The sequence below is a fragment of the Poecilia reticulata genome, chromosome 1 (genome assembly GCF_904066995.2).
Source record: "Poecilia reticulata chromosome 1, P_reticulata-male-v2, whole genome shotgun sequence".
NCBI lineage: Eukaryota > Metazoa > Chordata > Actinopteri > Cyprinodontiformes > Poeciliidae > Poecilia > Poecilia reticulata.
The window spans coordinates 22,296,852-22,323,741 of NC_088830.1; the positions used below are offsets into that span (position 1 = coordinate 22,296,852).

At 39.6% G+C, this 26,890-nt stretch overlaps 1 protein-coding gene across 11 annotated transcripts in view; it reads right to left on the reverse strand.

Moving 5' to 3' along the window:
- Positions 1-24,429, reverse strand: part of adgrl3.1 (adhesion G protein-coupled receptor L3.1) — a 161,401-nt gene extending 136,972 nt beyond the window's left edge. For 4 of the 11 annotated variants that reach the window (XM_081609045.1, XM_008416760.3, XM_008416742.3 and 1 more), the window contains exons 1-2: positions 23,887-24,426; positions 3,742-3,820 (exon numbers count right to left, since the gene is read on the reverse strand). The gene's annotated coding sequence lies outside the window, so the exon portion shown is untranslated. Of the gene's footprint in view, positions 1-3,741; positions 3,821-23,886 lie in introns of all 11 variants that reach the window. The other 7 variants (XM_008416776.3, XM_081609040.1, XM_008416726.3 and 4 more) reach the window with 4 other exon arrangements.
- Positions 24,430-26,890: the final 2,461 nt, after the last annotated feature.

Sequence of the window (26,890 nt, forward strand, 5' to 3'; positions counted from 1 at the left end):
GTTTGTGTGCATTGCTTCACACAGCCAGGCTGCGTCTAATTGCACGGGTCCATCTGTCAACTCTCAGAAACAGGCTTCTGTCTTACAGGCACAAACAGCACAGACGAAAGTACGCCAGCACAGAAAACACGCATGCCACAAGTGGCAGCCTCAAAGCCCTCAACTTGGACCCTGGACAATCTGCAGCCTTTCTGTGGCAGCTGTGTGGATGGCATTGACTGGCAGGGTTTACAATATGGGCTCCATCTTATCAGGTCATATTGTAAAACAATAAGCGTGCATTCAATGGTGGGGTGCACCAAGAAGGAGGGTATGAATGGTAACTTACTGTTTGTGTGCACAGGTTGTTTTATTAGAAACAACCAGTTTCTAATAAAACAACTTATTTTTATTTAATAGAAAAATAAGTAAGTATGGACACAAAAAGCAAGGCCTCCATGTTGAAATAATAAAATTTCAATAATCTAGCCTTTTAATGTAATGATTTAATATTTATTAGTAGAGAATATTCTAGAAATTTGAAGCTATTACTGAAATTGCGGTCGTATTTACCAACATTTTTGATTAAAAAAAATTCCAAATACATTATTTTATACAGGCACTTGAGTTGTTTTAATAAATGTTTGTCAACCTAAAGGTAAATCGGGTGTGCACAGTGACTTGCAAAAGTGTTCATACACCTTTGTCACATTTAGTCATGTTACAACTTCATCAACTATACGCATACAACCAGAGCTGCAACAGAATGTCTTTGATTAAATTATATGCATGTTAGAGAATGGCTTAGTCAAAGTCAGAGCCTAAATCTAATTGAGAATTTGTGGTCACACTTGAAAATGGATATTCACATACACTATCTGTCCAATCTTACTGAAGCTGGTACAGGCATGCCACAAAGGATGCCTCAAATACATCTAAATGCAACACTTTGTAGAACTTAGGTTTTTTTTCCTTGCGTCATTTTCCAACTACTTCACAGTCATATCCGCTTATTTGCTGTAGTCTCTCATATACCACCCCAACAAAATGTGAATACAGTGTGAATACTTTTGCAACGTACTGCATATCACAAGTGAGTGCAACATGCAATTTCAAAGCGTGCTAATTTACTTATCCCTCTGCATTGTGCTGCTGCGTGGACTCACTTAACGTCCGGCCGGTACAGATTGTATTTCAATCTGAGCGCTCATTAGTAATGAGGTAAATGAAGGTTGTGTACGTGGAGCAGGAAACACCTGTTTTTCCCAGGGACAGAAACATACCCTCCACCACCCGAACATAAAGAATGACATATCCCATTTCCCACTGTTCTTTCTTCTCGCTCATTGTTTCGCTGAATTAAAGACAAAATGCAGCCTTGATATCACAAAGTTAGCTTTTAAAGCAAGCATTCAGATTCATATGAGAGCAGAGGAAGGAAGGAAGGAAGGAAGGAAGGAAGGTAGGCAGGCTGGTTGAGAAATCCTGGACAGGAAGTGTATGACAAATGAAATCACATGCTTGCAAAAGTATTCATGCTCTGTGAAAGTTTTTCAACCTAAACCTACACATTTTTCTGATTTTTTTTCCCCAACACTTAAGTATTCCAGATCATCAAACAAATTTTGAATGATGGTTTCAGCAATTAAGGGAAAAACAATGCAAATCCCTCTTTGTTAAATTGCAAATTAAAATAAGAGTAAACACTTAATTTCAGTAGTCACACAAAGGCCTAATTTCTGCTGGACCCATAAATTCAATAAATCCTATAAACAGAACTTGTCCAACAAAAACATGCCTAAAGCTTAACAGAGTCTACAAAATATGTCCAATCTAAAAAAAAAAAAAAACGAACAGATGAGAAACAAAGTAATTTATATCTACTGATTTGGATAGAGCACAATAAGAGTCACTCTACAAATCATAAAACAGTAGTGAACTGTCCCAGCAATGCCTTATCTACTAAAACTGCAAAGAGTAGAGTCTGCTTTGCTGCTTCAAGACGTTCACAACTTGCTGTACTTGATGGAACTATAAATGCTGCTCTGTATCACAAAACAATGAAGGAGAATGTCTGACAATCAGTCTGTGACCTCGACTTCAACGGCACTTACATTACGCAGCAGGACAAATATTCATAGGGCAATTGGAAGTGAACCTTTGGATCAATCAGAAAATAAAAAAATATTTATATATGTATAGTCATGTCACACCATCAACCTAAACAGGCTATTCATGCTCAAAAACTATCCAATGTGGCTAAATCAAATTAATGTGGCCAGATTAATGTAAAATACTTTTTGCCAAGATTTTTCACTGGAATTGCTGGCGGCAGGGACAACACAACCTGTCATTAGGTTAAAGGAGCTTTAAATTATTCACATAAGTTCAGATCGGTTTATATAATTTTTTTTACCTCATATAATTTTTTTTACCTCATACTAAACAAGAAAACAATGACTTGTACTTACTCTAGTCATGTTTAATATTAAAATAAATTTAATGGTTTGCAAAAATTAGATGTGACAAAGCAAAAAGAAAGGAAATATGAAAAGGGGCAAAATCTTTTCACAATAATGTATGAATGCTACACTTTTCAGAGTTTTCTTTACTGATAACTTTGTAAAATACACTGGAGTTTGTGTTTGGAACATGACAAAATGTCGAAAATTAAAGGAATATTTTTGCAAGACTTGTTGAGGACTGCACCACATTTTCAGAATGCAGAAAAAATGTTAATATTAAGATGCAATGCGAATGAAATCTAAAGGTAAAAAAAAAAAAAAGCCTAACGCTTGTCTTGAACGGCACCATCAAAATGGACATTTTGAGGCCTGTGGTGAAACACGCTTGAAAATTGAACCCACGAAATATCACCAACAGCAAAGAAAAATGCAAAACCACACAGTAGGAGAAAGTGAGCACCCTGCTTTCACATTACTCTCAGCCAATTCAATCAATACAGAATAGGATCTTGCATGAAAACATGACCTCTGGGTTTTTACACAGCAAAGATGCAATATATTTCTCCTCTTAGTGAAAAACGGACGTCAACTGCTGCTCCCTGGCAAGTGTGTCAATATCAAACAACTGCGCCTCCCTCTATTGCCAATAAACTGATTGTGCAATTCATCAGCCAACTCTGGGAGACAGTATTCCTAATTAAACGGAAGCTCGTAAATTCGACATTTTACAGGTCTTGCTCAGCTTGTAAATACAGTGTAAATAAGTTGTGGTGAGTGGCTTCATGGGCAGATGAAGGTCTGCGTTCGTGGTAAAACTCCTGCTGATGCGTTCAATGAACAGCAGGCCAATTGCAATTAGAACTCTGTTTGCTCCCGTGCGTCCAGTGCGTCTCTCCTGCTCGTTTTTCCATCCTTTGCTGCCTTCACGGCACGCCGCGCGTTCTTCCATATTCTTTCTGAAGCCTGGTCGAATCAGATTGGATTAGCACTTTCAGAGGGCACATTTGTTCGGGCCAATTAGAGCACTTCCTGGCACAGATGGAACCCTGAGGTCTCTGGGGAAAACCCCGGGTCGCATTTGGGTTCTAAAAAAGCATAACGCATACTGTAGAGTCTGCAAAAAAAAAACACAGCACCAGCTGTGTGTGTGCATTTGCTTGGCTATCCCTTCAGGCCTAAATATGGCTGCTGTAAATACAAATGAATTCTGACCTGACCAGTGTACCTTGGTAAATATGTTTAAAATTGTTACACAACCACACTGCATGTATTTAATCCCCCCCACACATATTCTTACCTGATAGTGTATCTTCTTTTGTTGGAGGGAAATGAAACTGCAGAGAATCACATCTCAGTGGCAGCAGGACATCCTCAACCTGGAGAGAAGAGCGAGGGGTGGGGGGAGGCACAGAGAGAGGAGGGGGTGTTATTCAAGCTCACTGAACTGAAGTCCCTGTCATTTTTCACAATAGAGACAGATAGCTATAATATGTAGTGAATGTGGGGTGCCATGTGAATAATGGCCTCATCCAGATTGTGTGAATAGCCATAACCCACTCAAACACAAGAACCAGACAGTTCACAAAGCCGCTGCGGCTCGCCGGGGCGCCTGTTTGGTGTTTACGCCGCCACGCTTGTGTGTGTGTGTGTGTGTGTGTGTATGTGCTTGTGCGATCCGCCTCGTAATGACCTCTTAAGTGTTGGGATATCAAAGACTGTAATGGTCTACCTCTGTTCTCCCTGGCAGTTTATTGAGGGGAAAGCTCTCTTGTGCCATGATAGCTTGTTGATATGGTTAGCATTTCTCTGTCAAATGCCAGGGACGAGGGGAAATTGGTAGCTGTGTTTCACGGACGCAGAGACAGACTTTCATATCTGAAATGGTTTGCATCCTCTTCCAATTTTGTCATTTCATTTTTCTCTACCGACTTCTGTATCTGTTCTGTTATTCTTACCAGTGTGTCTCATTCTATCTTTAAAATTAACTCCAGACATCAACCATAACACTACATTTCCATGATGATGTGTGGTATGATGATCAAGCTGCAGGAGAATTCTTCTTCTCCAGGATCTATGAAGCTGGTTAGTCTGGTCTTGCAAAAGCACTGGTGCTTTTTGAACATTTTCATATTTTGTCGTGCTACAGCAACACGAATATGCGACAGACCAATATAAAGTAATGCGGGATTATGAACTGAAAAGAAAATTATATATCGCTTTTAAACTTTTTGGCAAAACAATATCCCGAGTGTGGTGCACATTTGTATCGAAGCCCATTTGCTTCAACCAGTAGTCGTGTACTTCATAAATCTGGACTTTATGTAAGAATGGTGAGACAGAAAACATGTAAAGGATAGAGCTGTAGTAGCATGAGACCAAAACTGAACTTTCTGGCTTGCATTCAATATGATATGTGTGTACTGGAAAATTAACTCCAGACATCAACCATAACACTACATTTCCATGATGATGTGTGGTATGATGATCAATCTGCAGGAGAATTCTTCTTCTCCAGGATCTATGAAGCTGGTTAGTTAATTAGAAAATAGATGGGTTCGTATTCTTGTTGTACACTCATTTCATTTGGCATTTGTTCTTTTTTTGAACACTACGTATTTCATACTTTTCTGGCACTTACTTCTAAAAACTTTTGAAAATCATGCGTCATATTTTCCTTCCGCTTCATGGTCACGTTCGGCTTGTACAGCCTATCGCATAAAGTTCCAACAAAAGTTACTGAAGTTTGTGATGACATTTTTAAAAAGCATGACTACTTGTTTTCCATTGATCTGCTTGATCGCAGTAATTTTCATCAATCTTTAAGGATAAACATTTTGACCAGGTCTCTAGGATTAAGCTCAATGCGTCCCTTCCCGGCGTTTGCTTTATGCACAGATTCATGCTCATCTCCTCTGGCACGACCAATGCAGTTTGTTCAGTTCTGTGTGTGTGTGTGTGTTTGTGCTCAGTGAGTGTGCTGCTGTTTTTCTGGGAAAGATGATGCAGTCCAGGAAATAGCGTCTATCTGTATGCCCTTATTTTCTGGCAGCCTTTATCTGTGAGCCAAGGAAGAATGTTCCAGGCACACACACAAATAAAAAAAACAAAAAAAACAAAAAACAAATGTAAAATTCATACACACACATCAAGATCAACAATCTGGGCTTGGACTTCTGTGGCGCTCCAGGGCACGGCTGTGCAGTAACTGGGTCTATTAGGCAGCACAGGAGGCCAGAAGCTGTTTCTCTGTTTTAGATGCCTTCACAGATTTCTACTTATATGTGTGATCATGTGTAGGCAGGCAAATATAAAAAGCAATACGTATGCTCGCTCTTCGATGCAGCAGAATCACCACAGGCAAGTGATAATTAGTAAGAAATAACTTAAGTGATGAGCACCCCCACCTCTGCAGCCCATCCATGCTTGTCCGACTTGTTTCTCTCGGAAGACAGTATGCATTATTCACATCTAGCTGGTTAACAACGGTGGCATCAGTGCGGAAGGAATGGAGGAAGAAAGGTGGAACAGAAGTGGGTTCGGATGCAGAAGAGAGGAACTGAAGGACAAGGTTTGCGTAAGCAGTGGAACGTGGAAAAGAACGAGATTTTTCATTAAGGCTCGCTTAGGCGAACAAGTAGGAGAGGGTCAAAGACGCAGCCACTGAAAAGTCCATGTGTACACCAGCGGCCAGCCACCATTTTCCTAAACCATTGTAAAGGATTTACTCAATAAAATGTAAGTCGCTCTTCAACTGTCGGAGGGCACAACTTTCCAGAGTATACCACAGCAACAGCTTTATGGAAAAATGTGTTAGATTTAACCAAGACACACACCAGAAAAGCTACCCTTGGAAATGCATTCATACCGAAAGAATTCAAGCTTAACAATCAGAACTCGTACTGAAAACCATCGCAGGAAGGAGAGCTTCCTTTTCGAGAGGGACCGTGGGGACATAAAGTCAGACTGCCTGTTTTTGTTACATGTAGGCTTATTGTTGCAGATTAGAAATTTTCCAGTGGAAGTAAATAGCTGGCAACACAAATAAGGGAACAAAATATTACATTACAAGAACGTATTTCCTTTTAGTGTTTTTGTCTTAAAGGGGTAGCTCAGTATTTTATTGCTAAAAGTCTATGGATCAGTCATATTCCTCTGTCTTTACTTCATAAAATAGATTATATCCAACTGCTAGACGTACCGCACCCAAGACAAAGACACCCTCTGAGAACTGATGATGCGTGGTGTTTAAGGTCAGAGTAACCATCAGAGAAGCAAAGACACTATGAAAATTAATAAATTAGTTTTTATTTGAAATTTATTTTGACTAAAAAACCTGTTTCACACAAAAGATTCATTGGGAGAGGGCCGCCAATAACCTGTCTTACTAATGTAAACAATCACTGTCCTCTCTCTAACCAACCACCCAATGCAAAGTGACAATGGTGGGAAAGTTCATGAAACACTGATCATATTGGCGATTGGAGCCGTTTCACAATAGTAGAAATTCGCTTTGGGCTCAACCATACGGCTAGCCTCAGTCTCTCAGTAAAAGTAGTTCAAGAATTATTTTTTCTAGTTCAAATTAATTAATCCATCTGGTGCATCCCTAATACATTGTTGTAGGGTTATGAATCCAAACCTGTAGTGTTTTGTAAAATCTTTCAATATTTGAAAGCTATTTATCCATGTTTAAATTTTAATCTGTTACCATTTAAATTGCCGTCCAAAAAAATTTCTCTTAAACCTATTAGCGTTGATTTTCTAAATGTATCAAACAAAGTGCATTTCTGTCTTTGTAAAGACCAAGTTAACACGCATTTATCCACACCTCCATTCTATGCTGCATGAATAAGGGTTTAAAGAGTTTTCTTACACTGAGCTGGAGATTTTTTAATAACATTGGGAAACAATGGGGGGCTATTATCATAAGGCCAAAACACTGTGGCATTTCTTGCTTAGTTATCAGAATCTCTTATTGTTCTAGTTCCACTTTTATCTGTAGATGGAAACCGAAGAGTCCTTTTCTTTGGGTGCTTTTTTGATCTTGCTAACCACATCAGTCTTCTGTTTCTTTCTGCTAATGTATGTTTTAAAGCTACCAGTAGTATGTGTTACAATCTACAATCATATATTTTTTATAAGTTTAAAGAAAAAGGAAAAGTCCAGAAACAGGTGAGCGCTTCAGCTTTTATTAGGAGCTTATGAGGGCTACTGAAAAAAGGGTTTTGGTCAGGGTGCTCTTGCCTTGCTGAAGAGTGGATAGATGAGTTTTTCTTTCCATTATTTTTCCTCTGTTCCTCTCGGTTCTATCTTTCGGAAGAAGAGTAGGTTTCACACGAGACACGCTTCACATTTTCCCACAGGAAAACAATAGTGTTTTCTATTGTGAGAAGCAGCGGTTGGATCAGTGTCCCACATCATCCCCATTATTCATCAGTCCTCTGGATGTAATTAGGACTCTGCCATATGCCTTCATGATCGTTTTTCATGTATTAGCCTTTGTAATTATGCCATAAACCAAAGATTGCATCATAACAGTCTAGGATTTTTGTCGATGCCTGTTGGTGGAGATTTATGGTGAAGCTGAAGCTTTCTCTGAAAGGGTGGAGCCTCTTAATGTTCATTTAAAAACCACAGCTATCCCCTTGGTCTCTAATTCAATATAAGCATAAAGAATATGGAGCAATAGTATGCATGCTGTACCCAGGCAGAAAATGAAAGACTCTCGTCCATGTGACTCATTTAGATCAGTGGAAGGAGACAAAGAGAGTGTGAAAAAGGAAGAAAGGAGCAAATGATAAATTAAAAGTGCTGGTTGTTCAGCACTTACCAGAAAGCAAAACGTCTTGCTCATGCAAGCAACTCTCAGCGTGTTAGCTCCTGCTTCCAAGCTTCCTATCACCATGTATTCATTTGTTTCGAGGGCTGGTTGTGCTTTCAGAATTTTATAATTACAACAGAACCTATTCTCTACAGCAGAATACTGTAGAATTTGTAAAGTGGGCACTGTTTCTGTCTTTTTCCTACAATACATCTCTATGCATTTATTGATTATTACATTTATATCTTGAATGAAGAAGATGACAATTTGTATGAATCGAACTTGATTCTCAGGGAGGGGGGCTAAGGGAGTAGCCAGCATTTTTCAATGGTGGGGGGGGGTGGGGGGGGGAGCCACTGAGAATATCAAAACAGATTGGCTAGGCCGCCTGCCAGAAAGAACAACAAGCATAAAGAATATGGCACACTGACTGTAGCTGGTCAGTTATTAAGCTGTTCAAACCACATTCAATGTTAAGCAGGATAACTGTTTTACTTAAATTTATCCCCTCAGATGTTACCACGTATATGAAACATATTACATGCTGTATTTCATGTTCATATCGAATGAGTATTTAGAGTGACAAAAAGGAAATAACTAACTCTCATATTAAGCATGTAAGCTAGTTTTTATGCTGAAAAAACATTTAAACAGGAAGGTTAAGATTACATAGGCTTATAAATTGATTTTTAATTTTCATATTATTTTACTGATTCCTTCAAGAGTCCAATTACTTTTGATTACTGGACATCAACTTCAGAAAAGTTAAGGTGGAAAAACTCAATAAAAAAGTACTTTGCAACTAAATAATATGGATTTAATAATGCCACACCACTATTAATCAGGTACCCAGCCCTGAGGAGAGATTGAGATTATGTAAAGCACTTTGAAATGCCTTGCTGCTGAAATGTGCTATACAAATACAATTTAATTGATTGATTGATTGATTGATTGGATTGATTGTACAATGCTTGTGATGCATTCAGAAATCCAGATTCCTACACACAATAGACCAAACATAGCAAAAACCTTGGTAGATTAATTTTGCACAAACATAGCTTTTTAAAAGACCACATTGGTCAACAAGTACTTCACTTACTCTATCCTCCAAAAGATCTTGAACCTACACTTTCCCTTTCAGCTATGACAGATCTTCTATCATCCTATCTGAGTAAAAGCCTTCAAAAAAGGCTCGTCAGCATACTCAAAGAAGATGCAAACACTTTTCTTTTTTTTTAGAAAACAGGCGCGTGGCCTGTTGTTAGTTATTGCTGCAGGCCCACAGGCTATGGTCCTAGTCATCTGTCTTTGTGTGACACTATCAAGTTCCCTTGCACAACGCAGAGGTGGTAAAATGACTTTATTACACAATGTGAAAGATACTTCAGGGACAAATTGCCAGGGAGGCATCCACACCAAAGGGAGTGTGGTGCTTTTATCTGAAGACAGTTGGACCATGTCAGCCTCAGTCTTGTGCAGTCTATTCTGCAATCACACGTTGTAAATGTGCTAAAAGGAACCCAGCGGATTTGAGAATTCTCCTTGTCGAGCATTATTCACCAGTCAAAAGAATGAACTTGGGCAGAGAAAGGTGCTAGATTTGCACCTGAAGGTTGTGTGGATGAATTAAGAAGGTGGAAGAAAAGATGCAAAAAGGAACAAGTTACAAAACTTACATTACCATACCATTAGCCACTGTTGGAGTGCCTTTCATTTTGTTAGCAAATAGCCACAAAATTCAGTTACTGTGAAGAAGTTAGACAATAATGATGCACGTTATTCCAAAACAAAACTTTTATAAATTACAAACTGAAAAGCGTGGTGTGCATTTGTATTGCAGGCTATCACCTTCCTATGTAATTTTATTAATAAATATAGTCCATTGCTTTTATGGAAAAGTTGCAAATTGAAAGCAATTATCATAAGAAAGCTCAAAAAAGGGCAATTTTCAGATTTCCCTAAGCTACGGACAGCAAAGAAGATCCTTACGTCCAATAAGACTCAATGTTACACTTTATGGTCATCATGAGGAATTTTGTGTGTCTAAGAGAATTCATTTTGCACATCAGTTTGAAACACCATTCCCCAAAAAGAACACAATGGCACCGGTATCATTGTGTGGGAATCTTTTTCATCAGCAGACACAGAGAAGCTGATCAGAGTTGATGGGAAGAAGGGTGAAGCAAAATACAGGGTGATCCTGGGTACAAAACACATTACCCCTAAACATACAGACATGATGAGTCTAGTCAAAGTAAAGACAAGAATCCATTTGACAATTTGTGGAAAAAAAAAAAAATCAGGAGCAAGAAACTTAATCACCAGAGGTTTAAAGCTGAGAGAGATCAACAGACCCTTGGCAGATGCAAATACAACAAAAGCTAGTTCCACAAAACATTGACTCAGAGGTACTGGACACAAATGCCCACAATACTTTACAGATATTTAATTTAAAAAAGAAGAAGAAGGAGGAAAAAAAATATTTGTGCTGATCTTTCAAATAAAATCCAAATAAAATTCACTGAAGACTGTGGCTGACAAAATGTGAAAAGTTTCAAATGTTTATTGTTTATACTTTTGTTCGATCAAGCATTACCACACAGTCATTCTTTCCTTTCTTCATCCTATCACACTACACGAACAGCTAAGCTACAGATCAATACTCTCTGGCACATATTCTCACTCCCAAAGACTCCGAATGAAAATGCCATTCGATATCAATCAGCGTCACAGCCGGGCCACAAAGCAGGCACAATAAATGACAGCGTTGTTTTCCAAATTTGCCATCAAACGACGAGTCCCATCAACGTGCTTCAAGTCAGATCTTTCGGCCTGGTTTATGCTGAAAGGAACCAGATGAACAGGGAGTGGAAGATGTATGTAATGCAGTTAAAGTAAAAGCCCAGTAAGCAAGAAATTTAAGAGGGGCCAAGGGATGATGGTATTACAGCCGACGCTGATTGCAGACAATCTGCTGAAGAAGGGAAAGATATGGAAAATATCATTGGTTGCAGCATTGGGGATATGAGAGGCGGGCAAGTGCTGGAAAGTGAAGAAAAAAAAAAGAGTAAATTGCATCTATTCAACAACATGCTGTAATAAACTACAACAAACATTTTACTGTGCGGCGAAACATGACTGTTAAAGTAATTGAAGGCAACACTATTCATAAAACAGCCAATCTAGGCTTCCCCTTACAACTGTCTTCTGCCTCAGTCTTTTATTTGCACCAAGTCCTTAAACAGTCTTGTGTTTTGAAACCCTGCGGTAGTTTCCTCCATTGATAAGAAATGCCGTCTTATACTCCATGCCACCGAGAGATTTATGCCCCCAGCCCCGCGATGACCTCATTGTTCACTGCCCCATAATTCAAATCTGATCTGCTGTGTTGCATCACATTGTGTGTGACTCATTTCCATGAAGCCCATTCTCCAAACAAGCGAGGCCTCCTCGGCACGCTACAGTAAACCGACAAACAAAAGCAAAGAATTCCCCATCAGTAACACTGGCCGGCTGGCTTCACGCGTAGAACAACACAGAAATGCTTCGTTTAAAGGGACCGGACTGGGAGAAGGGGGTGAGCACTACTGCAAAGGCCTTCCTGCAGAGACCAAAAATAATCAGTAGACCTTTGAGCGAGCAACTTACAATAATTGATTCGGCATTCGCTGTGTTTTTTTGTCACCCCTGTAAACATACAGCTGCAGGCAAGTCCATGTGGGGCCTCCGAGTATCTGATCTTATGCACTCAAGTTCAAGCGTGTTTGTTTAAGGAAAGTGCTTGCTGTTGATGTGCATCACATTAATGTGTGGAAGGAAATGCATGCATGTATGTGTGTCTATTAACTGGTGGCAGCTCTGAGTGGTGCACAGGGAGGTGAAGGACACAGCATACAAGTGTGGAGCAGTGTATGAATTTCTTTTTTTTTTTTTCTTTGTGAAAGAGGAATAGCGTCTGAACTAAAGGCTTTACAAGAACAAAGGCGTTAGTAGCAATGCATACCTACGGTGGTGTGAAAACGTACCTGTAACTTCTTGTCACACTTATATGTTTCATACAGTATCTTCAAATAAGAAGATACTGAAGATAATAAGGTCCTCTTTATCTGCTCCAGATAAAGAGGACCTGCATGAACACTGTGCATAATGAAGTTTTCAAACGTTTCCAACGACTGACGTGAAGCATTTTCAGTAACTGAAAATGAGATTTATTTACATTTCTACAGAGAAATGTTGGCCCACTCTGCTTTGCTTCAGCCACACTGAATGTTTTTTGAGAATAAAAAAACTAAGTTGATTAGTATTTTTTTTTATTATTATTTGGAGATTGACTGCCTGGTCTACTATGGATTATTATCTCCTGCAAACCCAAGCAACCTAAACTTATGGCATTTTCCTTCAGGATTTTTTTAATAGAAAGCAAAAGTTATGTTTTCATCAATTACAGCAAGAATGAAGTAACAAAGCAGCCCCAGGCTATCATTATTGCCCCTATGTTTGAATGTTGGTATGATGTACTTTCAAACTCCCACCCCACCTATATATACAGTATACGTATATAAACGTATACTGTACATGTTAAAACCCTCCTGGTTGTTACTGGTCATTCCTGGAGTTTTTCTCATATTATCTGTCTCATACTATGCTGACAGGATATTGTGATGGTTTTAACAAATATGTTAAAAAGCAGACTGTTTATAAGAGTGCCATATTGCAGCTCTAAGATGCTGCAGTTGACATTTATAATTCAATTAGCTTTAATGTAACAGTTAAAATAGTTTTTAGTTGCTTATGTGCAAACAGTGTACAAAATGCATAGTGAAATGATTTATTCCAGAGTCATGTCTGTTTTCGATCCATTCAGGATCGATTTACATCCTTATCCTCCAACCAACAGAGATGTCTTCTGATTCTTCAAATGTATTTTTATATTTTATATGTATATATGCATTGTGTATCATCTGTAAATGTTATGCAGCAAATGCAGCAATACTTCCAAAGTCTGCTTTTTTCATTTGCAAAATCCTGAAAGAACCTACTTTATATTCATTAGGTTTTCTTTGTTGTATTCTGGTTTTGAAGCATCATATACCCGCTCCAGTCTATTGTTATTCCTTTCCCAACACTTACACAAAGTTAGGTGGCATTTAGGCATAAGCTGGTGTGAGATGCCCATGGTATGTTGTGTGTTTCTCAACCCTGGTCCTCAAGGCACACAGCCCTATATGTTTCAGCTGATTGCAGTTCAGAAAACACCTGTCAACTGACAAAATTTGTGCTGAAGCAGGGGAACATCTAAAACATGCAGGCCATCTAAAACATTGAGGACCAGGGTTGCGAAACACTGACCTGGAGGAAAAACCAACACAGTACCAAGAGTATTATAACTAACACAATTAGATATAATGGCTACAATCCTAAACAAAGTCGTTTGATTCCTGGCCTCTGACTATTTCCTGCATGTCTGTCTCTTCTCTCTGTGCTCTCTCTACTATTGAATATAGAACATTAGCACAATAAAAACTGTAAAAAAAATAGATCCACTTTTTAGAATCCAAAATCGCATTTTTTAATTAAGTTTTCAGCTACTTTTCAATAGATTAATCTACGACTTCTGTTTCATTAACATGCAAATCAAAGGGATGTCAAAAAAAAAAATCTCAAACGAAAATCCAAAAATCTCTTTGTAAGGACATTGTAATACTGAATTTTAATGTAAAACAGAATCTTTCATTTCCTTAGTACATTCATTTCCAATACCTGCTTGAATCCCACTAAAACTCATAGGGTAGTTATGGACGGGCAATCTGAACTGGGTATAAACCCAAGACAGATTGCAACACAAGAAAAACAGCCACACACTAACTCCTTTGGGTCAGTGTGGAGTCACAAATTAACCTAACATGCATGCAAAGGCTCACCAAGTACCCAGAGGAAACCCACGCAGGAAGGAAAGGAGGGGGGGGGTGACATCTAAACTGCATATAAAAGTCCTGCACAGGCGAGATGTGATCCACAGACCCTCTCCTATGAGGTGACATTGCTGGTGCTTTCTGTGGAACTTTTCATTCTAATCATGGGTCTGAAGATGTGATAATTATAGGGTTGTACTTTAATCTTAATTAATCACTTCTGTCATTACAACTCCTCTATTCTTGTGTGTTATTTGTTTAGTATAGCTGATATATATCTAAATATAAGCTGGGTTTTCTTTTTGTGTTTTTGAAACGTGTTTAATTCAGTAAATAGATTATCTAATTAAATCTGTGAAAATTTCTGCTTTAATAAGCCCCTTCCTTGTTTTAATGCGACAGGAAATGAGCTCTTTTGTCTTGTGCTAAAAAATATCTGACTTAATCAGTAATGCTTGTGAATCTAAGCAAGAAACAAATTACCATATGTCAATCGACGGACCAGTTTGTCTTTATTGCACATTCAATTTCAAATCTTGTCAAAAATTTTCAATTCGATGAAAACCTGGACTTGGACTGGGACAACTTTGCACATGGGCATGCTTTGATCCAAATCATGCCATTGTAGCTCTGGCACTGTGCCTAAGACTGTTCTCCTGCTTCAGGGTGAATGTGAACCTCCAACCCCATGACAAGCTTTTTTCGCCGCCTCTGGCAGATTTTCTTCCAGAAATGTCCTCTATTTAACACTGTTATCTTCCCTGTTGCTCGGACAAGCTTTCTACTACAGAAATCCATAGCATAACGCTGACACCATTTTTTTCAAAAAGAGGCATCATTTGTTCAGGGTTTTCTAATCCATGTGTACCGTTTTACATGTAGGTCATAAAGCTCAATTTGTGCCTCCTCTAACCAAAGCCTCTTTTTTCAGGTGTGATCATGAGGCTTGTGGCAAACTAAGGGGAAATTCTTTTGGTTTTCGTCCAACAATTCAACAATCTTGGGACTCTACCATAAAAGCCAGATTTATGGACTACACAATTAATAGTTGTTCTGTCAGCAGAATTTTCCACCTGAGCCGTGTATCGCTGCTCTTTCTTCAGAGTCAGATGGGCCTCGAGGCTGCTTGTCTGATTAATGCTCTTAGGTGCGCGACTGTGTTTTGGTACGTTTGTAGTTGCCCTATTCATTTTACATTTTCAGATTATGGATTTAGCAGTACTCTGTAAGAGGGCCAATGTTTGGACACGGATATCTCACCCTGCTTTAAATTCCTCCCCGACCTTTCTGCTGTGCTGCTTGGTTTATATGATGCTTTTCGTTCTCTAATGTTCTCTAACAAATCTCCAGGGCTTTCACAAAACAGCTGGATTTTTGCTGAGATTAAATCCAACGTAGATGGATTATGTTTACTGATTATATTACTTTATTTTGGGGTATCAATGTTAAATGACCTGAATATAATTGCATGATTGAGATTGTATTTGTAAAAACATGAATGAAACAAATATAATTTTCCTTCCGCTTCCCAATTTTGCACTACTTTATCTACCTAGTCAAACCAATGTTGGATATGCATTTTTAACAATTTTATATATTTGTTTGATGTATGACTATTGTCTTTTTCTTCTTTTTTTTAGGGGAATTGGGGGGAGGGATTTGTTTTTTGCTGTCATATTTTTTAACTTGTTATTTCTTAGTGTTTTTCTTTTATGATTTTTATGTACTTGTGTTCTGTTTCCAATTTTACTTGATTCCTATAAAGTGTCCGAGTGTCTAGAAAAAAGTGCTATGCAAATACAATGTACTTTTATTATTATTAATTATTATTATTATTAATATTATTATTATTATTATTATTATTATTATTAGCATTAATGTATTATTTTCTGTTTGACAGACACAATATAAAATTCATCAGGGCAGGCAGATTCAACCATCTGTGCAATTCGTTTTTTACCGTTTACCTTCAGCTTCACCGCCTGATGTTGTTTAAAGATTCGATTACATTGCACTGCTTAACGCTGCAATATCCAGTGAGCAGGAAAACAAGACGGATCACTTTCAGCACCTCACAAATAGCTCGTAACACCTGGCATTAGCGGGCAGTCGAACAGTGAACAACATGGAAACAGCACAGAAACTACAGACCACTAAAAAGCTGAGGTGGGTTGATTTTAGAGCCCTTAAAAATCCCTACAGAGTTAGACATTTCACTGTGGAGGGAATGTTCTAATCACAGTCACTCAGTGAATGAGTCTGTCCACAGTTGGTTTCTCCCTTTTCCCAATCATAAAGCACTATACTCTGGCCGCATGGCGAAGAGAGCGACATGGATTTCACGCATACAGAAAGGATGAATGAGTTAAGGGCCATGATGGAAAATGCAGGGGAGTCTGGTTTCTTCTTTAAGAGAGGCAACGGGTAGGAGGACGGATATGTTAACACATGACCAAGTACTTTAGGAGAATGAGGATGCCAGGCAAGAATCTTGGATTATTATTTTAATATAGGAGAGAGATGTCATTTAGCACAGGAGAGGCCTTTTGAATTAGGTTAAGCTCGGCACTCAAAAGAATCAATCAAAAGGAATCATCATGGCTTTATGAAAAACCACTGAAAGAGCAGTTGAATTCTACAGCTGTGTTTTCATTAAAAACTAATATTATTATGAAAGCAGTTTTCTTTTTACAACCTATGCCTCATGAGTGATGGTTTATTTGTGCAGAGAGCTTGGTTGTCTCTGCGGGCATAATAAACACAACCTAATGTTTATCTAAGAAGCTCTCTGACACGGGCCTTTGGCTTGCCAAGCATAAATTAACTTAATACAAAACTGGATATGATGAAGAACATTTGAATACAAGAGTAACCTGATCATCCACAAAGTGAGTCGCCTTCCCCATCTCAAATCCCACCACTGCAAACAGTCATTGTCCTCTACAGTGACCATCCACCATATCACCACTACAACCATGTCTCTTCAGCACAAAGTCTTTATTTTCATCATCTTCATTTTGAAGATAAAAAAAAAATCCAAGCTAACAACTGAACCTAACTATAGTCAGGGCCTCTTCAAGCATGTTGCTCCCACATGCTCCCACCGCTTCAAGATCTGGGTCTACTCTAACTCCTAAATGTAGATTTTTCCTAAACTATCCTGATTCAGGTAGGGTAACATCTAGGGCTCACCCTTGCACAGTCGCGCAGCAAGGAACTTCCACTAAAGAGCAGCAGTGTGTTGCAACCTTAAACAAACTGAATTGTATTTTAATGTGGTTTTATGTGATAGGTTTCTGCTGTAAGGTGAACTAAAATAAATTATTTTATTTGTTTATTTATTGAATTGAGGTAATACTTTGTAGAGCCGCATTTCCAGCTGCCAATATTTTGGGGTTTTGAACATCTGGAGACTGAGATGTTTGCTCATTTCACTGCAAAACAGCTCAACCTTCATCAGATTGGATGAAAAATTTCTCCAAGTATCAGCTCGCAAGTCTCTTGCAATCTCCTTTGTCTTAACCTGTCCTGTTTACTGCATTTCAGGCATACTATATAAAGAAGGTTTCCTAGATGTGCCAAGGCAGATTTCCTTTATAAAAAAAAAGAACATCTCAAGATGGAATCCTAATTGCGTGATTGACTTTATTAAATAAAAACAACATCTAACATCAAAGTAGGCAGCCACAATGCTATAACAGCAACCTGTGTTTGCATACCCTTCATCCATTTTGATTATTTATGTGATTTCTGGTGGGTGGGTGTGTGTAGTTGGGTGGAACTATATGTAAAAATAAGTGTGTTTGTGTTCAGTGAGAGTACTGAGCGAGTATGTCACCTGGAGGAACACAGAAGTAAGAGTGTTGAGAATGGTACAATGCCTGCAACGCAGCACCCAAGAGCAGCAACAAACAGGTGGATCTGATTCCAGACAGCAGGCTGCAGACCCTGGCGAGGACAACAGACTACAACACCCATGCTGACAGAGGCTTCCTTTATGAGATGGACCTGAGGACACAGAGAGCTGCTTACTTTCCTCAGCCCCTTTGTCTTTACAGGCAGATATAGAACACAAAAACACCGCAATGTCAGCATAAGTTCAGCAACCTTAAGCCTATCTCAAGCTCTTATCAGCTGAAGGCGGGAGGTGAAAAGCCCTTAGCTTTAGAGGCAGAATACACTCTAACCTTGAAGGATTAGGTCAGGGTGCAACATTATCTTCCAATAATCTGATAACAACTGCAAACAGGATGCACAAACACAAAAAGAATGCATCTGTCCAACTCGTTCAGTCAATGTCAAAGCCAACGACAGGATGATAGTTTGAATAGGTCAAAAATGGTCTTCAGAGTATCGGTGAAAGCACAGAAAATATAAAGGCTAAATGCAGTCTATCACCATCAGGCAGACATTATAAACTCCCACTCCTGGCAAAGTCCCAAAACCCACACAGCTTGCTGAAATGTTGGCCAAGCCCACCTTACTTTTAAAAAAAAATGCCTGCAATCACTTCCAAAAGAGAGGACATTTTGCAATATTTCTGAGTTGTAATCAGAAAGTTGAACACGTTCAGTAGACAGCTCCCACACACTTATGAGAAGCTTAATCACCCCAAAAACAATATCCAACTTCTTTCTCGTGAATGTGGGCACCGGCAGGAGCCAAGGCTGCTGGTAGAGGAGACCTGCTAGCCGGAAGAAGGTGGGCTTGTGCTTTCCCATGCTGTCAAGTGAGAAGAAGCTGTAAACAAATCATTTGTAGAACAATAGGATAAAAAAAATGCCCTATCTTTCCATTTATATAACTCACTGCAAAAATAGAGGATACTATCAGTTTTTTTGAAAGATGCTTTTAACTCCTGTATTTATGTAGAATGATAACTGCTAATTGTAACATATTTATGGAGGATGAACGGGTAAGCTAAATATTTAGAAATTTCAACAAAGAAAAAAAAGTTATTTTTTTTTTATTTTCAGTCTTAGTTAAATTGTTCTGGGTCACCCATAAATCCTATACCACCACCATGAAACATGGGTCGTGTTTCAGATCTTCAAAAAAGTTCATATCAGACAAAGATGACCTGAGTAAATGCAAACAGTGTCTCCAAATCTTGATTTCATTAACTGAGAGGGAAAAACTATCCAAGCAAACCTGGCAATATGTTAAATCCTGATTTCACTGACCAACAAATAACTTTCACAGAAAGAAGTTTATCTAACAATCTGGAAAGAGAAACAAAACAAATTCTATGAGTTTGAGAGTACAGGAAACTATGCTAGCATCTGTCCATAAATGGAGAGAACTTAGACCAGAGCAGAACATTCACAAAAGAGGTCAGCAAACCAAAATTACTCCAAGAGCAAACTATTAACTATTTCAGAAGGTTGCAAAACAACATCTAAAGCAGTGCTTCAGTTAACGTCAGCGTTCAGGATTTAATAGCAGGAAAAAGACATGGTAAAAATGTGATCCATGCTAGAGTGAAAACCAATACTGACCAAAATTAACACAAATGTCTATCTCGCTTTACCTTAAAACATCTTGATGATTCCAAGAATTTCTGGAAAATTTTTGACAAGACAAAAATGAAGCGTTTTGGAACCAAATGCATGCAGAAAAATACTAGTACAAAAAAAAAAGAACAGTAGTGTAGTCAGTCTGATTACACCACTCAATTACCGTAGATATGCTACTAATGCTTGGAAACTTTACGTTGTGGCTGAATTACAAATAGTGTGCCAACAGTAATTGGCACAACCAGTCATTAAGCAGGTGGCAATAACTTTTTTCAAATAAAGCAATGTTGGTTTGAATGTTTTTTTCTCTTTACAATTTAAATTATTACTTGGAAACTGCATTTTGATCCCAATCTTGAGGTCATTCTTGTTTCAGTCTGTTAAATTAAAATTTGTTTGATGATCTGAAACAAGTGTGACAAAAAAGGGAGAAACTGAGAAAATCTATAAGGGGGGGTGATATATGTTCATAGCAGTGTGAGAAAGGAATGTGAGCCACTTTTTTGACTGAAAGCTGCAAATTTGCCATCATTTGATTCTAAATAATTCTCGGTAAATCAGAGTTTGGGATCTGCGTAGCCACTAAGCTGAACTAACAGCACAAATGCTGAAATGAAATTCTCTCATTACCCCTTGAAAATGCAAATTGCTGTAGTAACAAGCGGTTACAGTTGTAACAAAACTGATTATGTGCCTGCTTGTCTTAATATTCTTGTGTGCATTTCCCAAACGCTGTCTGTCTGAGATGAATCGTGTTGCCTGCCAAGGTTTATTTTCATTATCTGGAGGTTTTCGTGTTAGCAGAAGATGTTTAACAGACAATCCCTTGTTCCAATAACGACCTCCTTCCGTTTCACGGGTAGATATTGTTCATGGAATCTTCCAAATCTAAACCAAATGTATTTGCGATATTAACAGCTCTGAACAAAGGAGAGCGAGGTCTTCAAGTCAAGCAAAAATGATCTGAATTAGCACAACCACCGTGCTTCACTCTTTTTTTTTTTTCTTTTCTCCTCAGCACGTCTCCTGCATCATAACAGAAAAGAAGCAGTGACCTAATTTATGGGAGGACAGACAGACAGACCTACAGTAAGCAGAATGCTCGACGTCGGCTGCTGCACATCGTACGCTTTCAGGGGCTGAGAAACATTGGTGTTACATGAATTTTACCGAACACGACTCTGGTTGTTCTTTAACAACCCCGCGCTCACACTTGTCTGTTTGACAAACGTCCTGCGGCTGGCTCTTGAGAGGCTATCTGAGCCTGTCAGAAAAGTAAACCATTTAGACAAGATAACACGAAAAACTATTAAAGCTTATCTTTCTCCACTGTTTGAGACAGATTCAGAAATCAGACACAAACACACATACATGGTGAATAGAGGCAGGATTTGGAAAGAAGTAAATTCAGTCCCTTCCTAAAGTATTGCAATGCTTGAACTTTTTCACATTTTGTCACTTAGCACAATGTGGTGCATTATTACATAGTGGAAGGTATGCATTTGTATTCAGACCCATTTTATTCTGATGCCCTTAAATAAAATCCAGTTTAACTAATTGCCTTGCCCCACAGTTCCCATGAGTCAATACTTTATAACCAAGTTGTTCTGCAATTACATCTAATTAGGCATGAGGTTCCTGCTTATTATCTTATGTGTATGTCACTATTGGTTTTGCAGACCTACAGACTGAAAGTCCTTTCTTCTTTGCAAAATAGCTGAAGCTCAGTAAGATTTGCTTTAGAGCATCTATGCACATCAATTTCCAAGTCTTGCCACAGATTGTGAATTGTATTAAGGTCTGGACTTTGACTGGGTCATTCTAACAAGTGTATACCCTTCAATCTAAATAATTCCAATTGTGGCTCTAGTTCAGTTTTCCTCAACCCTGGTCCTCATCGCCCCCCTGTCCTGCATGTTTTAGGTATTTCCCTTCTGCCACACACCTGAATTGAATCTGTGGGTGATGAACAGGTTTCTCCAGCACTTGATGGTCATGCAATCATTTGAATCAGCTGTTCAGGAATAGAGGCACATCTAAAACATGCAGAGCAAGGGGGCGCTGAGGACCAGGGTTGAGAAACACTGCTCCAGTTGTATGTTTAAAGTCTTTTGGTGACTCTCCACCCAGTCTCAAGACTTCTGTAGCCTTTACCAGATTTTCTTCCAGCAATCCCCTGTATTTACCCCATCTTTATTCCCATCAACTCTAAGATTCCTTACTTTTTGTGTAGAAATACCAACCTTCCAGCCTGATGCCACCGCAATGTTTTGCAGGAGGGATGATGTATTCAGGGTGAAGTCTGCAGATGGACTGCACTAATATGACTAATATGACTTTATGTTGCATTAGAGGTAACAGTGTGACAATACTTCCACTGGTAACTTATTTTAACTAGGGGTGCACGACATATCGGCACTGGCATCGGTATTGGCTAATATCAGTAATTTTTTAACATATTGGTACGTTCCCGATACGAACAACTGATATTTATTTTTGACTTGTTCCAATCTGTTTATGGCCAGGGTTTTTTTTTCCCCCAACATTGTCAAAACAGTAATAAAATATATGTGTAAAAAATTGTTATTGACCATTACAGTGATATTAATATCGCATATCGGCCCAACTTCTCATATCAGTGAATCACTAAATTTCTTCCGGCAATTCTTTACATCATCACATGGCATAATTAAATGTGTGTGTGTTGTGTACTGTAAAATAAAGAAGTTAGAGGAAATGTACATAAATTTAAAAAAAAAAGTTTTGAAAAAAAAATCCCAATTAAATACTTCAACTGTTTGAAGTTGAGCAGTGTCAAAATGTGATCAGGTGCAAAGCGTCCTGATATAAATCCATGTATCTACATTCAGCCTATCTAAAGCTGTAAACATTTCCAAGGAAACATGCCTCTCTTTTAGCCGATATGGTCCAACAGGCACCGTGTAACATGATAAAATGTGACCACTTTCATTTTTGCTCAACAGATTCCTCTGTGGCGTCTTTCTCTGCTGCATCGCCCTGTAAACATATTATCATCCATCCTGCTTCCCCTTGGATAAGATCTCCACAAAGAGTTGGAAAATTTGTTGCTAAGAGCCATTTGGATATTGAGGGTAATGTGATTCAAATAGGCCAGTACACAGCCACCCAAGCAGACTCTCAGACACCAGGGGTGCCTATTGAAGAGGGGAGGGCTTTAAATGGCAGCTATCTGCAATTATTTGTCTGCCAAATCACTGATCAGTCGTCCAGTCAATCATTAGTGAGGAATTAAAACAGATTAGGCGAGCAATACTTGTTACTCAATATTATTAAAATTAATTCTGAAGCAAGTGGCTGGGTTTTTCTTCTTTTTCTTTTTCTGCAGGAGTGTGCCACCTTCTGTAATTTACTGTAATACACCAAGGTCATCTGCAGACCCAACCTCCGGATGCCTTCCTTTTGTAAATATGATCAGTTTTTGTTTTGTTTGTTTTTTAACCCGTGAATCCGCATGATTGACTTGTGCTGCCGTGCGCCGGCCTCTTGGATGCTGCTGATCCCAAACACAGTGCCATTATTTTTCTCTCGGATCCTCTGGACTGCGGCTGACAAAAACCCGAGCACGTCCCCGAGCCCTGCGAGCTTTACTGCATTCCCATGTCTGAACACGCGAGTGACAGCCGCATAAAATAAGAGAACCCTTAATAAGAGGCGAAGCCTTAGTCTTGCCATCCATCATCCATCACATGTGATGTGTAATTGCGCCCCGCAGTGAGGCAGATACATGCGGCCGTACAGCACCGGAATAATAACGCGTACACACGCCGAGGCCGACGGGAGCTGTCACGGGGATAATGTGATTGCCATTGATTGGGATCCGGAGAGGTAATGGAGGGATCATCGCTCATTGCTTCGAGTCACATCCGAGCGACGCCCTTTACGCAGCCGCGAAACCCCCGGACAAGCATCCTGTGCGAACCCGTGTTTAACATGTTACCCACCGAGAGGCCAGCTCTGTACGCGCAATCATCGCAGGCCACATTCCCATAGGCATCCAAGTCAGCGCTGCATGCCGTGGAGCATCTCAGCTCAGATGCACAGGTTGACATGCAGCCAAAAGGGGTCTCAAAGACGCTCGCAGCTCATGTCTCCGTAGATCTGCATCATTTGAGAGGGAATAATACATTTTTTTAAAAAAAGTGGATTCTTACCCAATCACCAGCAGCAGGGATCTCAGGGCAAATATGTACACATCCAGCACGGAGAAGAGGCGATGTTTCTTAACAGGCAGCAGGACGCCAATATATCTTCCTAGTCGGTTTGTTTCACTTGATGATCGCTGCTTGGACTCCGACTTGGTGCAAAAAAAAAAAAAGGGGGGGAGCCCGGACAAGTGTTCCTCCAGGAAGGGATGGGGATAAAGCTATGGCTGCGTGCTTAGGATCCCGATCAGGAAGGAGGGGAAAAAAAAGCTCTACTCCGTCCAAACGCTCTACAAGCCCAGTAGAGCTGGAGGAGGACAGAGGCGTATCTCTCTCCTTCGCTCTCGCTCTCTCTCTCTCTCTCTCCTCCTCTATCCGTCTGTCTGTATCCCGGTCCTTCCCTTCTTCCCTCCCCCGTCTCTCTCCTTATGTTCTTAACTGACTTCAGCTGAAGTCCACAGGCGCAACGGAGCAGAGGACCGTGGTCAGGAAGCGAGAGCAAGAGAGAGAGAGAGAGAGAGAGAGAGAGGAGGGGACGGGGGGGCGGGAGGGTCAGAAATGACAAACCAATTTAGGAGCGCGGCGAATGTTCGGCCGATCAGAGCGCAGCCCCGGCTAGAGGAGCGCTACGTCGCAGGCAGGAAGGCAGGCAAGGAGGGGCGGGCGGCGAAGGGGGTGGAGGGGCGGGTTGAGGGTTTTGGAGAGAAGGTGATGATTCCTGCCTGGGGGATGCAGGAAGGGAAAAGAGGGAGATATGAAGTGGGGGTTTTGTCTGTCTGGTGGAAAACACGGAACTGGACCTGACTCCCAAATCTTTGGACGTAGAGCTCCACCTGCCGTGTGAAAACGCGCAGAGGCTGGCCAAAAAAAAAAGTCCTCAGGCGAGAAAGGTGGACGGCAACAACAGCTCCACCTTACAGACCGCGTCACTGGACACCAACGAGTCTCCGTCTGATTTGTTGTTGCTCCTGTTGCCGCTTTGTTGGCTCTGTAAAAGGGAGCTCTACCAGGAGAGAGACTGTACTGCCTCTGATCAATCGAAACTGCACTTTTCAACGTTTTGATACATTAAAACCTCGAAAGTTCTTGTCTTTCAAGGAAAGCAAGGCATTTTGAAATTTTTTTTTAAATATTTTTTTTAACAAATGAAAATCAGATATGCCCAGGTCTCCTGTGGTGAAGAAACTCATCACCACAGCATGATGCTGCCTCCACCATGTCTCACAGTGAGACATGGTGTGTCCACAAACACTGTTTTGCATGCATGCCAAAAAAGCTGAAACAGCCTTGATCGATTTTTGTATTCATTAGTCAGGATGTTATAATCACACAGCACTGAGATCCAGCAAAATTAGGACAAAGGTACTTTATACAGCCCTACTAAGACATGAATAACTGAAAAAATATACCAATGCGCTCTCAGGGCTGGGGTCACAGATCCTTTTAGAACGAAAAACTGCACCTAAAATAAGTACAGTTGACAAAACTTGAAACAACCTAATCAAGGCCCTAAGCCAAGTGTTCTATGCTGTCACCAGTTTCAGTGAGAAATACGCAATTCAATGAATTAAACAATTCTAGAAGCTCTCATGCTTCTGGAGGCTCAAGAGATATTAACAATTTAGCAGTGGTAGAACAATCCATACTCAGAATTTTTTCATTGGGGAACTCTCCAAAGTCATTACAGTACTGTGAGTTTGCGAGTGGGGGGTGGGAGGGGGTCAGAGTTTCCCCCAGAAAACTTGCAAACTTGCTAAGCCCGGTGCTGCTAGGGCAGTCATCCAGCCGGCCGCCATGTTATTGAGTTAGAAAAGTTTTAAAGTTGACAGGAAATTTGAAAATACTACTTGCATTTTTGGAAGGCTGGAAGATTAATAACTAAACACCAACTACAAAGTCGTAAAAAAGGCAATAATTTAAAAAGAAACTAAGCTAAATTAACATTATTAGACATGGGCACAAGTAAAGCCTGTTGGCCTGCCAGGCTTATAATATGCTGAGGGAAACCCTGGGGGTCGAGTAGTGAGGGATTGGACATTCTGATGATCACAATAGCAAATATGGTTCAATAAGGTTTTGAAACTCAAGATTTTAGGCAACAACCTTCTTTATAAAAGTGAAAACGAACCTAGAGATTTGCTCCACGAATCCAGTTTAGGAATCAAAACGGCGTGAGAGTCATGTCTCAAAACCCACGAGGAAATATGCAATGAGGTGAAAAAGTTGGGTGATGAGAAGACACTCAAGATTAGCTCTGGAAATGAAAATGTATTTATAAATTCACGTTTGAGGCAGGCCTAATTGAATAAACAAAAGGAAGCTCTGCCTGGAAAGGTCAAAAGCATGAAAAAGTGCAGACTATAAATAACCTACAGCCTTTCCGTGATTATTGACCTATAAAGAATGAATGAATTAATAAATAAATATATAAAAGGCATTTATCATCTATGCATGTTTGTTTGTGTCGATAGCCTGAACACAAATTCTAAAGTAGAACAGGCTAAAATATAAATATCTTTCATTGTCCAGTGGGAACAATAAACGAGTATGTGTAACACCAACATCAAGGTATGTAGATTCACACAAAAGGTCCAAAAAAGTTAAACATTCATAAAAAATCTAGATTTACAAGAACAACAATATACTGTACAAGATTAAAAAATAAATAAATAAATAAATAAAAATATCAGGAATAGAAATAGCATACTTAGATCCAAGGGTTGTGCAACTGCCTGAATGAGTGGTGCATGGTTATTATTTTTAATTCCTAAATGTTAGTTGCTGTTTGTAAAAGAATTGGGTAGCTTTAACCAAACACTGGGTCAGAAACTGTGACTCAGTTTGTTGACATCGTGAAAAGAGCAGCTTTATCATTCTTCACGGATCCCGGTGTCGAACTCAACAGCAATCTGATGAGACTACACCAAACCTCTTCCACAGGCCAAAATAAGACATTGTAAGACGGTAAATTTATGTGTGGGTGTGTTTGAATTTCGATTCCCCCCCCCCCAAC